The sequence below is a fragment of the Mustelus asterias genome, chromosome 20, assembly GCF_964213995.1.
Source record: "Mustelus asterias chromosome 20, sMusAst1.hap1.1, whole genome shotgun sequence".
Lineage (NCBI taxonomy): Eukaryota > Metazoa > Chordata > Chondrichthyes > Carcharhiniformes > Triakidae > Mustelus > Mustelus asterias.
This window is the reverse complement of record NC_135820.1, coordinates 77,693,866-77,708,155: the sequence shown is the minus strand read 5'-3', so window position 1 is coordinate 77,708,155 and position 14,290 is coordinate 77,693,866.

Below are 14,290 nucleotides of genomic sequence, written 5' to 3'. Positions count from 1 at the left end.
ACATGTTTATCTTCAAGGACTTTCAGGTCTTGTTACACACTTGCTCAATTTATAGCCATTTAGATAAACTGCCTTCCTGCTTTTGTTACCAAAGTGGATAATCTTACATTTATCTGCATTATATTGCATCTGCCATGCATTTATCCATTCATTAACCTTGACCAAACATAGGAGACTGGCCAGGACAACACCAGAGCAGTCAAATTTAGGGGTAACAAAGGCCATGATGAGAGCTGGAATTGGACAATGCAATAGAGGTGGAAGTTTTGGTGGTGCAAGTTATGTGGAGAGAGCCTGCTTGTAGTGTCAAGCGTACCACCTTCTTTGGCAGTTCCCAAGCGTCAAGGATGACTTGCTTCCACTCCGGGGAGGTGGGTTCTGCGGTGGCTGAATAGTCGAATCCTGGAACTGTAGACTCCGCCAGAGGCAAGTGGTGTTTGATGAGGTGAGTGGGATGTTCTGGATTCTGTGCTCTCGACTGTTCACGCTTGGCCTCTGTGTGCCCCATCCGGTGATGCTTGAGGTAGCCAGAGCCTTCATGGATCTTCAGTTTGTGTGTTCTAAGGCAAGCAATTCCCACATGTCGATGGGGATGTTGCATTTATTTAGGGAGGCTTTCAGTGCTTTTGGAGCGTTTCCTGTGCCTTCCTAGTAACCACTTGCCATTGTGGAGCTCGGAGTAGAGCACTATCTGATCCCTATCTGCCTCAAGAAGATGACCATCATCCCAGTGCCAAAGAAAAGCCAGGCAGCGTGCCTTAATGACCATCGTCAGGTGGCTCTGACATCCATTATTATGAAGTGTTTCGAAAGGCTAGTCATGGCACAAGTCAATTCCAGTCTCCTGGATTGCCTGAATCCACTACAGTTCGCTTATCGCCACAACAGGTCCACAGCAGACGCCATCTCCCTGGCCCTGCACTCAACCCTGGAACACTTAGATAACAAAGACACCTATGTCAGACTCTATTTATTGACTATAGCTCAGCCTTCAACACCATTATTCCTACGAAACTCATCTCCAAACTCCGTGGCTTGGGCCTCGGCTCCTCCTTCTGCGACTGGATCCTGAACTTCCTAACCCACAGGCCCCAATCGGTAAGGATGGACAACAACATCTCCATGATCATCCTCAACACTAGTGCCCCACAAGCTGTGTTCTCAGCCCCCTACTGTACACCTATGACTGGCCAAATTCCACTCTAAGTCGATTTTCAAGTTTGCTGACCGTAGTGGGTCGGATCTCAAACAGTGATGAGACAGTACAGGAATGAGATAGAGAATCTGGTGAACTGGTGCTGCGATAATAGTCTCCCCCTCAATGTCAACAAAGAGAAGGAGATTGCCATCGACTTCAGGAAGTGTAGAGGAAAACATGTTCCTGCCTACATCAATGGGGACAAAGTAGAAAGAGTCGAGAGCTTTCAAGGTTTTAGGTGTCCAGATCACCAGCATCCTGTCCTGGTCCCCCCATGCCAACACTATAGTTAAGAAAGCCCACCGATGCCTCTACTTTCTCAGGAGACTAAGGAAATTAGTCAGCTACGACTCACCAAGTTTTACAGATGGACCATAGAAAGCATTCTTTCTGGTTGTATCACAGCTTGGTATGGCTCCTGCTCTGCCCAAGACCGCAAGGATCTACAAAAGGTCGTGAATGTAGCCCAATCCATCCCGCAAACCAGCCTCCCATCCATTGATTCTGTCTACACTTCCCGCTGCCTCGGCAAAGCAGCCAGCATAATTAAGGACCCCACACACCCTGGACATTCTCTCTTCCACCATCTTCCATCGGGAAGAAGATACAAAAGTTTGAGGTCACGCACCAACCGACACAAGAACAGCTTCTTCCTTGTTGCCATCAGACTTTTGAATGGACCTACCTTGCATTAAATTGATCTTTCTCTACACCCTAGCTATGACTGTAACACTAACATTCTGCACTCTTGTTTCCTTTTCTATGACCGGTAAGCTTTGTATAGCATGCAAGAAACAATACTTTTCACTTTATGCTAATACATGCGACAATAATAAAACAAATCGAATCAAACTTGTTTTGGGAGTCTTGTGTTGGGCATGCCCATCGCAGCTGGTCATATGTGACCAGTGCTTCGATACAATAGATATTGGCCTGGGAGAGGACGCTCACATTGGTAAGCCTATCCTGTCAGTGGATTTGCATGATTTTGCAGAGGCAATGTTGGTGATAGCCCTCCAGGGATTTGAAGTGTCTGCTATACATTGTCCTTGTTTTTGATGCATACAGGAGGGCTGGGACCATGGCTGCTCTGTAATCCATGAACTTGGTGCTGGATTTGAGGTCTCGGTCTTTGAACACTGTTCCTCAGGCATCCAAGACTGTGTGGGAACATTGGCGTCTATGCTAGATTTCATCATCTATGTCTGCCTGTGCTGCGAGGAGGCTCCCAAGGAATGGGAAATTATTTATGTTGTTCAGGGGCTCACCATGGATCTTGATGGTCGGGGTCAGTTTTTTTGTGGCAGGAGTGGGTGGATGGTAGAGAATGTTTTCCAGATGTTTAGTCTGAGACTAATTTTCTCATGTCTCAGTGAATGCATTGATGATGGTTTGTAGCTTGGCCTCTGTGCGTGCACAGGGGCATCCTCTGTACGACAGCTCGATGATACAAGTTAGGGTCGTTTCGATTCTGGCCTGGAGGTATCGGAGGTTGAATAGTTTCCCATTTGTCCAGTAGGTTAACTTTACTCCAGGGAACTTCAAGGTCTTGGGGTGGAGTGTTGCTGCGAGGAAGGTGGAGAAGAGCGTTGGTGCAATGATGCAGCCCTTTTTGGCACAGTTTGCACTCGTATTGGGTCTGTTGTGGTCCCATTGGTGAGAATCATGGCTTGCATGTCATTGTGAAGCAGGTGGAGAATAGTGATGAATGTCTGTGGGCAGTCGAATTTGAGGAAGATGTTCCACAATGCTTCACCGTTGACAGAACACTGTTCCTCAGGCATCCAAGACTGTGTGGGAACATTGGCGTCTGAGGAACAGTGTTCTCCTCTGATGGAGAAATCCAGCACGAGGGGGCATGGCTTTAAATTGAGGGGGGGTAGTTATAGAACCGATGTCAGGGGTAGGTTCTTTACCCAGAGGGTGGTGAGGGATTGGAATGCCCTGCCAGCATCAGTAGTAAATGCGCCTAGTTTGGGGGCGTTTAAGAGATCCGTAGATAGGTTCATGGACGAAAAGAAATTGGTTTAGGTTGGAGGGTCACAGTTTTTTTTTTAACTGGTCGGTGCAACATCGTGGGCCGAAGGGCCTGTTCTGCGCTGTAATGTTCTATGTTCTATGAATCAAAGGTCTTTGTGAGATTGAAGAATGCCATGTACAGAGAGGAGCTCTTCAGCCATTGGGAGGAGGCACTTGTGGAGGATTCTCGTGATGATTGTGACGGAGAGGAGGGAAATCCCTCTAATTTCCATATTTGGATCTGTCTCTTTGAAGATGGTCACAATTAAGTTGACTGCGAGATCTCCTGGCAAGCTCCTTTCCAGACAAGAGTGATGGGGTTGTGGATTCTTGTCAAGAGTGCCTATCCGCCACATTTTAATACTTAAGTGGGGATTCCACCTGTGCCAGAGGCCTTGTTTTTTACCTGTTGGATGGCTTTTTCAACCTCATGGTGAGCTGGGGCTGCACTGAGATGGTGGCTGGTACTGTGTTGCAGGATGGTGTTGAGGGAACTTGTGTCACAGACTGCATTTTGGTTGAGGAGGTCCTTGAAGTGCTCTCTCTAGCAGGCATTAACTGCCTCTGTTTTTGAGCGCCTCTCCATTTTTGGCTCTGTGGGTTGGGTCCATAGATGAGCTACGCATGTCTTAGTTGTCAGTGAGTTGCTGAGTCTCCAGCGTTCTTTCCATCCAGCATTCTTTCCACCCACCGTCTGTTATTTAGGTCGTGGTTCTTTGTTGCACCATGGGCTTCAGTTGCCTGTAGGCTTGTTTTCTCTCACTCAAGTTTTGGTGGTAAGGGACACCTTGCATTTGCATTTGAGGGGATCCTGGATCTTATGATGAACCAGTCTTGGTGCTTCCTGGTCGAGAGCCTGACTGTCTCCTTGCAGGTGCCAACAATGGTAGCTTTTAAGGCGGAACTGGCGCTATGGGCACTCCGACTGGCTTGTTGGTCATCGCCAGGTTAGTCGTATGGTGACGACTGAGTAGGTCTTTCATCTCGGGGTCTTTGAATCCAGTGACATTGAGTCTCCTGTGGTGGAGTTTTTTTCTGCCTCTGCTGGTTTGGGGGCAGGGGATGGTAGAGTGGATTAGTCGCTGGTCAGTCCAACAGTCGTTTGCTCGAGTCGTAGTGTGGGTGATGTGGACTTAGAAACATAGAAAGAAACATAGAAAAACTACAGCACAAAACAGGCCCCACAAGTTGTGCCGAACATATCCCTACCTTTTAGGCCCACCTATAACCCTCCATCCTATTAAGTCCCATGTACTCATCCAGGAGTCTCTTAAAAGACCCTATTGAGTTTGCCTCCGCCACCACTGATGGACTTCTTTGCATTCCCTTGCTTGGATGATGATATAGTCTATTAGGTGCCAGTGCTTGGAGAGGAGGGGTCTTGCAATGAGGTCTCCTGCTTGATCCTCTGGCGAAACAGGGTGTTCATAATGACCAGCTCATGTTCGAGACGTATTGTCAGGAGGACTTGGTTAGTTTTTGTTTTCAGGTCTTTGCTGTTGGGGTTGCCCATAAGGGTCCTGACATTCTAGATCCTGACATTCATTTGGGTTTATTAAAGTTTATTTATTAGTCACAAGTAAGGCTTACATTAACACTACAATGAAGTTACTGTGAAATTCCCCTAGTCGCCACACCGGCACCTGTTCGGATCAATGCACCTAACCAGTGCGTCTTTCAGACTGTGGGAGGAAACCAGAGCACCTGGAGGAAACCCATGCAAACATGGGGAGAATGTGCAAAACTCCACAGACAGGTCCCTCACGCAATGAGGCAGCAGTGCTAACCACTGTGCCACCGTGTTGCCCCTTGTGGGTGAAGTTGGGTGGAAGATGCCTGTGAATGGATGTGTTGTACACCAGCCACCACTCGGTCCCGGTGGTACGAGGTCTTGGCTCAATGGCAGCGAAATCTGAGATGACTGGTGACCAGGCTCTACTGTAGGATGGGGACTAACAAACACATCTCAACCACCGATCATCTGCCTGCCTGCCAGTGATGGCACTTTCCAAGTGTGTCATTTTCCCTCCCTCTTGTGCCTTGTAGTCTGCCTCTGCTTGTGCTACTCCCCAAGCATGCCACGGTTTCCGGAAAGAGTGATGATCAGAATCAGAGTTGGGGTGCAGAGAAAGGCTTCAGATTTCCTAATATTTATTTTGAGAATAGTTCTGCTTATCCAGTGCTGATGGTAGACAAGCAGAATGACAAATTGGATGGTTCACTGGTCAAGAGGGGTGGTTGGAGGTAGAGCTTGGTGTCATCAAATGAAACTTGGTGTGTTTTTGGTTTATGTCATTGAATGACAGCATGTAAATAAGTAAAAGCCACACTCGAGTCATCTGGAACGGTTTCACTTTACATTAACTGTCCAGCTAATTTCCAATAGATCTTTCAGCTCTATTACTAATTCTCTATTAGTTCAATTAAACTTGTTTTGTTTGATGTATTTACATAATAGCTTTTTTTTGCATTTTTGCCCATGTGTGCTTCAAACGTTTGCATTTTTTAACGGTTGTGAATATAATATTCAAAGTGCTCCTTGTTTCATGTTTATACTGCACATCACTGCTGGACTGGCCTTGTCCCACTTTGGTAATGTGTTCCCATCTGCTTGTGCTGGTCAGCTGCCAAATAGTCATAATCTACTTCAATGAACCTTGTGAAGACATTAGGCTTGGCTAATACCCCAAGTGATAACCATTCATCACCTAGGTTTGCATATCAAAATTTGTCATTTAGAGTGAGTTATTGCGGTGGGGGATGAGAATTTGCAGAACCATACCACAGCAATTGATCTCAGCCTTGAAAATTTTCAATGACTTGGTCTCCACAGCTTCCTGGGGTAAAGAATTCCAAAGATTCTTCAGGAGAAGGAAGTGAGAGGTGATGTGGAGAATGGCTGCGAGGGAAATAAAATGACTTGATATGTCCAGTTAATCTTGTGTTTCTTGCACCTCCTACAGACGGGCACAAGGTGGTGCTCTTTCACTGCATAAAGCAACTCGGAAATCATCAAAGTCCAATAAGACTTTTTAAAAATGATATATAAATTTGAGAATGTTACAACCAGAGCGGAGAACATTTTTTGCAGCATGGTTAATTGATTCAATAGGTTACAATATTAACTTACTATTGTTAGATGCACAACTTATACAGCACCTTCTAATGTAGCTAAAATGACCTAAAGCACTTCACAGGACCATAATCAAACATAATTTGACACCAAGCCACGTAAGAATATATTGGGGCAGATGACTGAAAGTTTGGGCAAACAGTTAAGTTTTAAGTAGCATCTTGAAGGATGAAAGTGAGGTGGAGAGGTTTAGGACTTAGAAGTCTGAAGGCATGGTCACTAATGGTGATGCGATTATAATCTGCTGGAATTAGAGTTATGCAGATATTTTGGCGGATTGTGAGTTTGCAATGTTGACGGAGATAGGGTTGAGGCAATTGGAAGATTTGAAAATAAGAATGAGAATTTCACAATTGAAGTGTTCCTAACTGGGAGCCAGTGTAGGTCAGTGGGCATAGGGCGATGGGATCTACTTGTAGCATTCATGAGACAGAGGACAGTAGGTGTGATACTGGCCTTTTCACCTGGGACCTACAGTATTAAGGAAATAGATATTGTGAAAAGTGGGTATCTGGGAGTTAAGTGGTAAGAAGGAACCAAATAGAATTCGGTAGGTTGACAACAGGTTGGAGGGGAATGAGGTATTAGGGAGTAATTATTAAAGATCAGGTTTAACAAGTAGATGGGGGGGGGGTATATTTCGGGAATGTAAAAGGAGTTATAAGTATGTGTACGGTGATAGAGTGATAATAGAGTTTGGGGTGGGAGGCTACGTAGTGATGTAGAAATTAGGAAATAATTGTGGCAAAATGGAGGAAACTTAGGGGTTTGAGGGCTATATAGGTGGTAACTGGTTAGAGCCAAATGGTGTGTGGGGTTAAGGAAAGTGGGGAGTAGGTGAAGGGGATGTTAGAGGTGTTGATGGAAATAAGGATTGGATGTGGCGAAAATCAAATTATTGCGGATGCTGGAATCTGAAACCAAAAGAGAAAATGCTGGAAAATCTCGGCAGGTCTGGCAGCATCTGTAAGGAGAGAAAAGAGCTGACGTTTCGAGTCCAGATGACCGTTTGTCAAAGGCTGTGGCTATGTAGCAACGTTGGAGAGAGAGTTTAGACAATACACCATGGAGAGCTTAGAGAATAGGGAGTTATTATTAGCTTAGTTTATATACAGCCTTTTACAACTGATGCGTTTCTTTTTGCAATGCAACCACTTAAAAGCAAAGATGGCAATAAGAGGAAATCAGCCAAGTTTAACAGTAGGCATCAGCTGGAGAATCTGTTTGCAGTTCAGTTCCTGCCACTTCTTATCCTCACTATTCTGCTTCTTTGTCTCTAATCATGGTCAAGCTTACTGTAAAATATTAATTGAATTAGGATTTTGTGCTTTCTTCACTTTTCTTCCAGTCCATCAAAAGAGAGCCTGTCCTGTCAGTTAGTTTCCAAATTTGGTCAGAGTAAGAATCCGCTTGTATTGTGACCCAAAGCTATAATAAACATGTGGGAGGAGTTGCTGGGAAGAAGAATTTGAGAGTGGGAGGGATCACTTGGGGCCATTCTGTATGAGGTGAAATGCAGAACTAATGATGAGCATATATCACTCTTAATATCTGCCTGTGATTGTAACTCTTGACAAAATGTTAGTAACACTATCCTGGTTTCTTGTGGAGTCTGTTAGTTTTATTACCTGTAGATGCTGTGAATTGGCACAAGGTGGCGCTCTTACACTGCAAATACCAATCAATCAACTTTTCCCAACTTCACAAAAAATTTCAACTTTTGTTACTGCGTTGGTTTGGACAAGCTACAGTTAGAAAAACTCCAACATATTCATTTTTTGGAGTATGTGTTTTAAATAGATATAGTCAATCATATATTATTGATGTGTTGGGTTAGACACTGGGGTGCAGAATTTCTGTCAGTGTATCTCCATGTCCTTATGTTGGGAAGTTGATGGAACATCCAGAAAAATAACATAAAAGGAGGTTTCTTCAATTTTTCATTGGAAGACACCCATAGGAAATTCCTGGTACTGTTGTCTGAATGTGGACCAATTTGGCATTTATAATACTCTGAAGGCACTTATGTTAAATAAGTCTTGATGGTCTGAATGTATTTTTTAATGGGCATGGTAAACTTGCTCACTTAACACTCATCGTGATATGGGGTAACATGTAAAAATGCCACTTATACTTGGTGCTTTTTTGAAATTGGAGTTGAAGCATATTTTTGGAGGAGGGTGGAGGAAAACTGAGATCTAATCTCAGTGCTGCCTCTAGGCATTAAAATCAGAATCTGTTCCATGCCCCAGTGCTAATACCTCTTTGGAGTTTTTCTTGATCAACACAATTCCATTAAAAAGGCAATCCTGTTGCATTTTCCGGCGTAACTTGCTTACTATCCGTTCGTGGAATGTGGGCATCCTTGGCTAGGCCAGCATTTATTGCTAATCCCTAATTGCCCTCAAGCTGGTTGTGTGCAGCCTTCTTGACCTGCTGTAGTCCATGTGTTGTAGGAAAACTGCCCACGGCTGTTAGGAAGGAAAGGAGTTCCAGGATTTTGACCCAGTGATAGTGAAGGAACGGCGTTATAGTTCCAAATCAGGATGGTGTGTGACTTGAAGAGGTGCTTGCAGGTTGAGGTGTTTTTCATGCATCTGCTGTCCTCGTCCTTCTGGGTAGTAGAGGTTGAGGGTTTGGAAGGTGCTATCTAAGGAACTTTGATGAATTGCTTCAGTGCATCTTGCAGATAAACACTCTTGCCACTGTGTCAGTGGTGGAAAGTGTGAATGTTTAAGGTTGTGAATGAGGTGCCAATTAGGCAGGTTGCTTTGTCCTGGATTATGTTGATGATCTTCAGTGTTGTTGGGAGCTTCACTCATCAAGGCAAGTGGAGAATATTCCATCACTCTTCTGACTTGTGCTTTGCAGATGGTAGTTAGACTTTCAGGAACCAGGAAGTGAAGAATCTGCAGAATTCTCAGCCTCTGACCTCTTTTAGCCACAGTATTTACATGGTTGGTCTGTTCAGTTTCTGGTGAATGTTAATCCCCAGGATGTTGATAGTGGGGATTCAGTGATGGTAATGCCATTGAATGTTAATGGGAAATAATTGGATTCTCTCTCGTTGGAAATGGTCATTTCCTGGATGGCAGTGTAACTTTCCACTTGTCAGCCCAACCCTGAATATTGTCCAGGTCTTGCTGCTTGAGGGCATGGACTGCTTCAGCATTTGAGGAGTCACAAACATCTCCCACATCTGACTTTATGACAGAGGAAAGGGCATTGATAAAGTAGCTGAAGCTGATTGGGTTTAGGACTGCCCTGAGGAATTACTGCAGTGATGTACTGGGACTGCGATGATTGACCTCCAACAACTGTAACCATCTTCCTTTGTGCTATGTATGAGTCCAACCAGTAGAGCTTTCCCCTGGTTCTCTTTGAAATAGGATCCATTTGTCAGAATGACATCGCTTTTTTTTTTAAAGCAATCCTTGACCAAAATTAAATCATTAATGGCATCCATCTATATTGAGACATTGGACTGCACCTAATGTGCAGGGCACTTCTATATTGATATTTATCTGTTGTGGCTGTGGAGGGCAATTTGAGAGTTGCAGTCCCTTCTGCACCTAGCACAGATTAATAGGATTGCCTGAGATTGGCTAGTGTTTTTTCTTGCGCACAGACTCTCTTTTCTGCTATCTAGTCAGTACTTTTATCCTCTGCTTTTTCCACATCCTTCCTGAATGCTTAGACCGTAAGAAATAGTATCAGGAGTAGGCCTTCCAGCCCTTTGAACCTACTTTGCCAGTTAGTAAGATCATGGCTGATCTAAGACTCACTAAGTCCACTTTCCTGCCTTACCTCTGTAACCTTTAATTCTCTTACTGATTGAAAACATATTGATCTCAGCCTTGAACATTTTCAAGGATTTGGTCTCCACAGCTTCCTGGGGTAAAGAATTCCAAAGATTCACCACTTTTTGAGAAAAAATTCCTCCTCAAATCCATCTTAAATGAGCACCCCCTTATTTTGCCCTCTGATCCTACACTTTCATGAATGATAACATCCTCCCAACATTTACCCTGTCTCACCCCCTAAGAATCTTGTATGTTTTAATCATATCATCTTATTTCCAGATACTCCAGTCAGGAGCAAGGACTTCCAATACATCAATTTTAATCATGGTTCGCTTAGAGTCCTGTAGACATTCTTTTAATGCAGAAGATCATAGGGACAAACAATTATTCCTTCCAGATTCCCACAATCAAAATTTAAATTTGCATCACGTTCTTCAAGATTTATTTTACAAAGTGCACTTTGCCTCCTTAGCAACACTGGACCCTAGGACTCCAGTGTTACAAAGGTTTTATGGTGGCATATATGGTGGTTCATATGTTCTTGATATTAATGACCCATTCAAGTATAACCAGTTGGTACTGTGTAATCGGATAAAACAAACATTTCTGTGAAAAATCCCAAAAGTGGCTGTGGAGACCAGGGAGTTGGCAGAACAGTTTCCGCCTTCTATCTTGCACCACAAAGTTCCTCAAAATTTGTATAAAAGCAGAAACGATCCTTCATTTGAGCCTTCATCTCTCTAATGCTGTCTTCAATAATTTTCTTTGTTGTTCCAAGCATTTTGATAGACTGTGACTTTCATGCTATTTTATAGATAATTGCACCAACATACACTAAGGGTCCTGGGCAGCTATCAAATATTCTACTTGTATATCACTGACAGGATCATTAAGAATGTCAGATGATCCAGGGCATATTTCTGGAGTACTGTGTTTTTTCACAGCTACCCAATTAGATCCATCATTATTGACAGCTGCAATCTGTTTCTAATTATCTGCCTATTTTACCACTTTAACTGGAATGAAATCTTCACTTTTACTATGATTTTCCTGCTGGAATTTAGAAAGTACTTTCTGAAAATCAGATATTTAGGACAGACTGATTCTCCTGAATTATACTTGGTGATTTGATTCAGATGGCCACTATCCTCCTCCAATGCCTCTAATGTCATCCAGCTGGATGGGATGTTCTCATCTGGTTCCATTCTCATCTATCTAATTGGATCCTAGAATTACTTGCAATGACTTCTCTTCCTGCTCCCACATTGTTACCTTTGGTATCCTCCAAGGATCTATCCTCGCTCGCTCCACCTCCATTACTTATCTATACACTTCCCTTTGGCAACTCGTCCAACGATACAGTTCGTTTTCACGTGTGCTGATAACATCCAGTTCTATCACATCACTACCTCCCTGGTTTCTCCACTCCTGCTAAAGTATCGGAATGTTTATTCATACAAATTAGGAGCAGGAGTAGGCTATTCGGCCCCTAAAATCTGCTCCACCATTCAACAAAATCATCACTGATCTGATAGTAATCTCAACTCCACATTCCTGCCTACCTCTGATGACTTTGGTTAGCACTGCTGCCTCACAGCTTCAGGGACCCGGGTTCGACTCCCAGCTTGGGTCACTGTCTGTGTGGAGTCTGCACATTCTGCCTGTGTCTGCATGGGTTTCCTCCGGGTGCTCCGGTTTCCTCCCACAGTCCAAAAGATGTGCTGGTTCAGTGCATTGGCTAAGCTAAATTCTTAGTGTACCAGAACGGGTGCCGGAGTATGGTAACTAGGGGATTTTCACAGTAACTTCATAGCATTGTTAATGTAAGCCTTACTTTGAGGAAGCCTACACTAATAAAATAAAAGATAAGATTATTTGCTTCTAACATTTTTTCTACTGTAGCTCAATTTTTTGGAGCTGGAACAGCAACTGGGGTCACTATGGAGCATCCACAAGGGTGAGAGCTTCATGGATAGCAAGTGCACTGAGGTGGTCACACTGCAGGTACAGAGTGCCCAGCAGAAAGGAAATGGTGTCCACCAAACAGGCGGGTAGTGCAGGAGTCCCTGGGTCCATCTCCCTCCTAACAGGTTTCCCATTTTGGAAACCGTTGGGGATCTGGTTTCTCAGGGGAATGCAGCACGAGCTAGGTCAGTGACCATAATACAAAATCCACGTGTAAAATTGTTAAAAAGACAAGTCTAAAGGTACTGGGGGTGATCTTACCAAAATATTCTGTGCCGAACGAGTGTGCAAATGGGAGAGAATCTGCTCATTTTCTTCAGGGAACTTTCAGACATGATCGTATGCCACTTAGTGCAAATAAAGTGGCAAAGTGGTTCAAGCCAGTAGCAGTGGTGAGGGAGTCTTCTCGCCAGTAAGCCAGCTGCTCACAGCTAGATTGTGCCATTTCATATGAGCAGATCTTGGTTCTGTGTAAAGTGTACATAGAACACTGAAGATCTATCCCCTCCCCCACCCCGTTTTAAGTTTCATTTGGTTTTTGTTGTAGAGAGAATCCCTTTAAAGGGCTGTCCCTTTTACTTTGTTCTTCAGTTGGTTTGATTTAGTTTAATTGGCTTATACGACAGTTGAAAGTCTAGCCCCCAAGCATTGAACTCCAAGGCACAAACCTGTATCTACGTAACAGAGCGATGTCACAGTTGTGGCCTCCTAATGAAAGGCAGCATGGTGAAGTAGCTCATCAGTCACCTCGTTCAAAGGATGACAGAGGACAGCGCCCTGTTCTGTGGAACGCACTAACTTCCCTCACTCTTCACCCTTGTGAGGTTGCGTGGATTGCTGAGGCTCTCAAGGGTCAAAGTGCTTCACTCAGGTGGAGGAGCACCTGTGGGGAAGAGACTGTTGTGTGACGGGGAGGGAGTGAGACTCAGTACAAAGGTGTTCACATTGGGGGAAGTGCATGGGTAGTTGTCCTGGATTCTGAGAGGGCTGAGGGTCAGTGCACTGTTGCTCACTTTGATGTTCTCTTCCTTCCACTTTTTGATTCTGGAGAATCATAGAGCCAGTTGAGCTGGCAATATTTCTGATAGTGAGCAGCAGCGATATCGATGTGCCACTGCATGTGGCCAGGGAGAGCATCCTGCAGTGGAGGGGGAGACAGGGCCTGTTGATATTCCGGGAAGAAGGCCCACAAATGGCAGAGCCTCAGAGGAGATTATTGGCTTCGGGTATTTTAACATAGAATTTCTTGTATCCTGATGTCAGAAGTCCAGTGCCAGAGAAGACTGCACCTTCCCCGGAGCACGGTAGACCACTTGTGTTAGGTGATGTAAGAATTGATACCACATGGACTGAGAGGTCACTGTGGCCCTGAAAATTATTGCTGCTCTGAACTTCTATGCCAGAGACTCATTTCAGGGCTGCACAGGTGACCAGTGTGGGATCTCCTAGTCAGCAGTGCACAAATGCACGAGGGAGGTCACATATGTTTTCTGCGAAGGCCCCACATGTACATCAGCTTAGACTGAGACATCAGGGCCATGGGCTTCGCCTGTATAACAGGCATGCCCCAGGTGCAGGGTGTCATTGACTGCACCCACATGGCTTTACGTTCCCCACAGACCATCTGTGACCATGTGATGCGTATCATGCAGGTGTGTGCCTGTTTCCCAGGGAGCATCTTTAATGGTTACAGCGTGGGGCACTCAGATCCTAGACATTTTTGAGACAGATCAATGGCTGGAGGGATGGCTCAACGGAAACAAAGGGTGCCTCCTCAGGGTGTGACTCATGATGTCAGTGCGGATGCCACAACCACCCTCTGAGACAAGTTACAACAAAGCTCGAGAGTCATTACCTGCACTGGTCAATCAGGCAATTGGTGCTGCTCAAGACCTGGTTCTGATGCCTGAGTCTGTAGGAGGGAGCGCTACAACAGTCTCCAGAGCGTATCCTGCATCGTAGAAACTAGAAGCAGGGGGAGGCCATTCGGCCCTTTGAGCCTGCTCTGCCATTCATTTTTGATCATGGCTGATCATCGAATTCAATATCCTAATCCTCCTTTTCCACCCCCCCCCCCAAATATCTTTTGATCCCTTTAGCATCATAATGGTCTGTAACCTGGCACTGCAATGGGGAGAGTGGCTGGACCAGCAGAGGCTGGAGGTGTGCCAC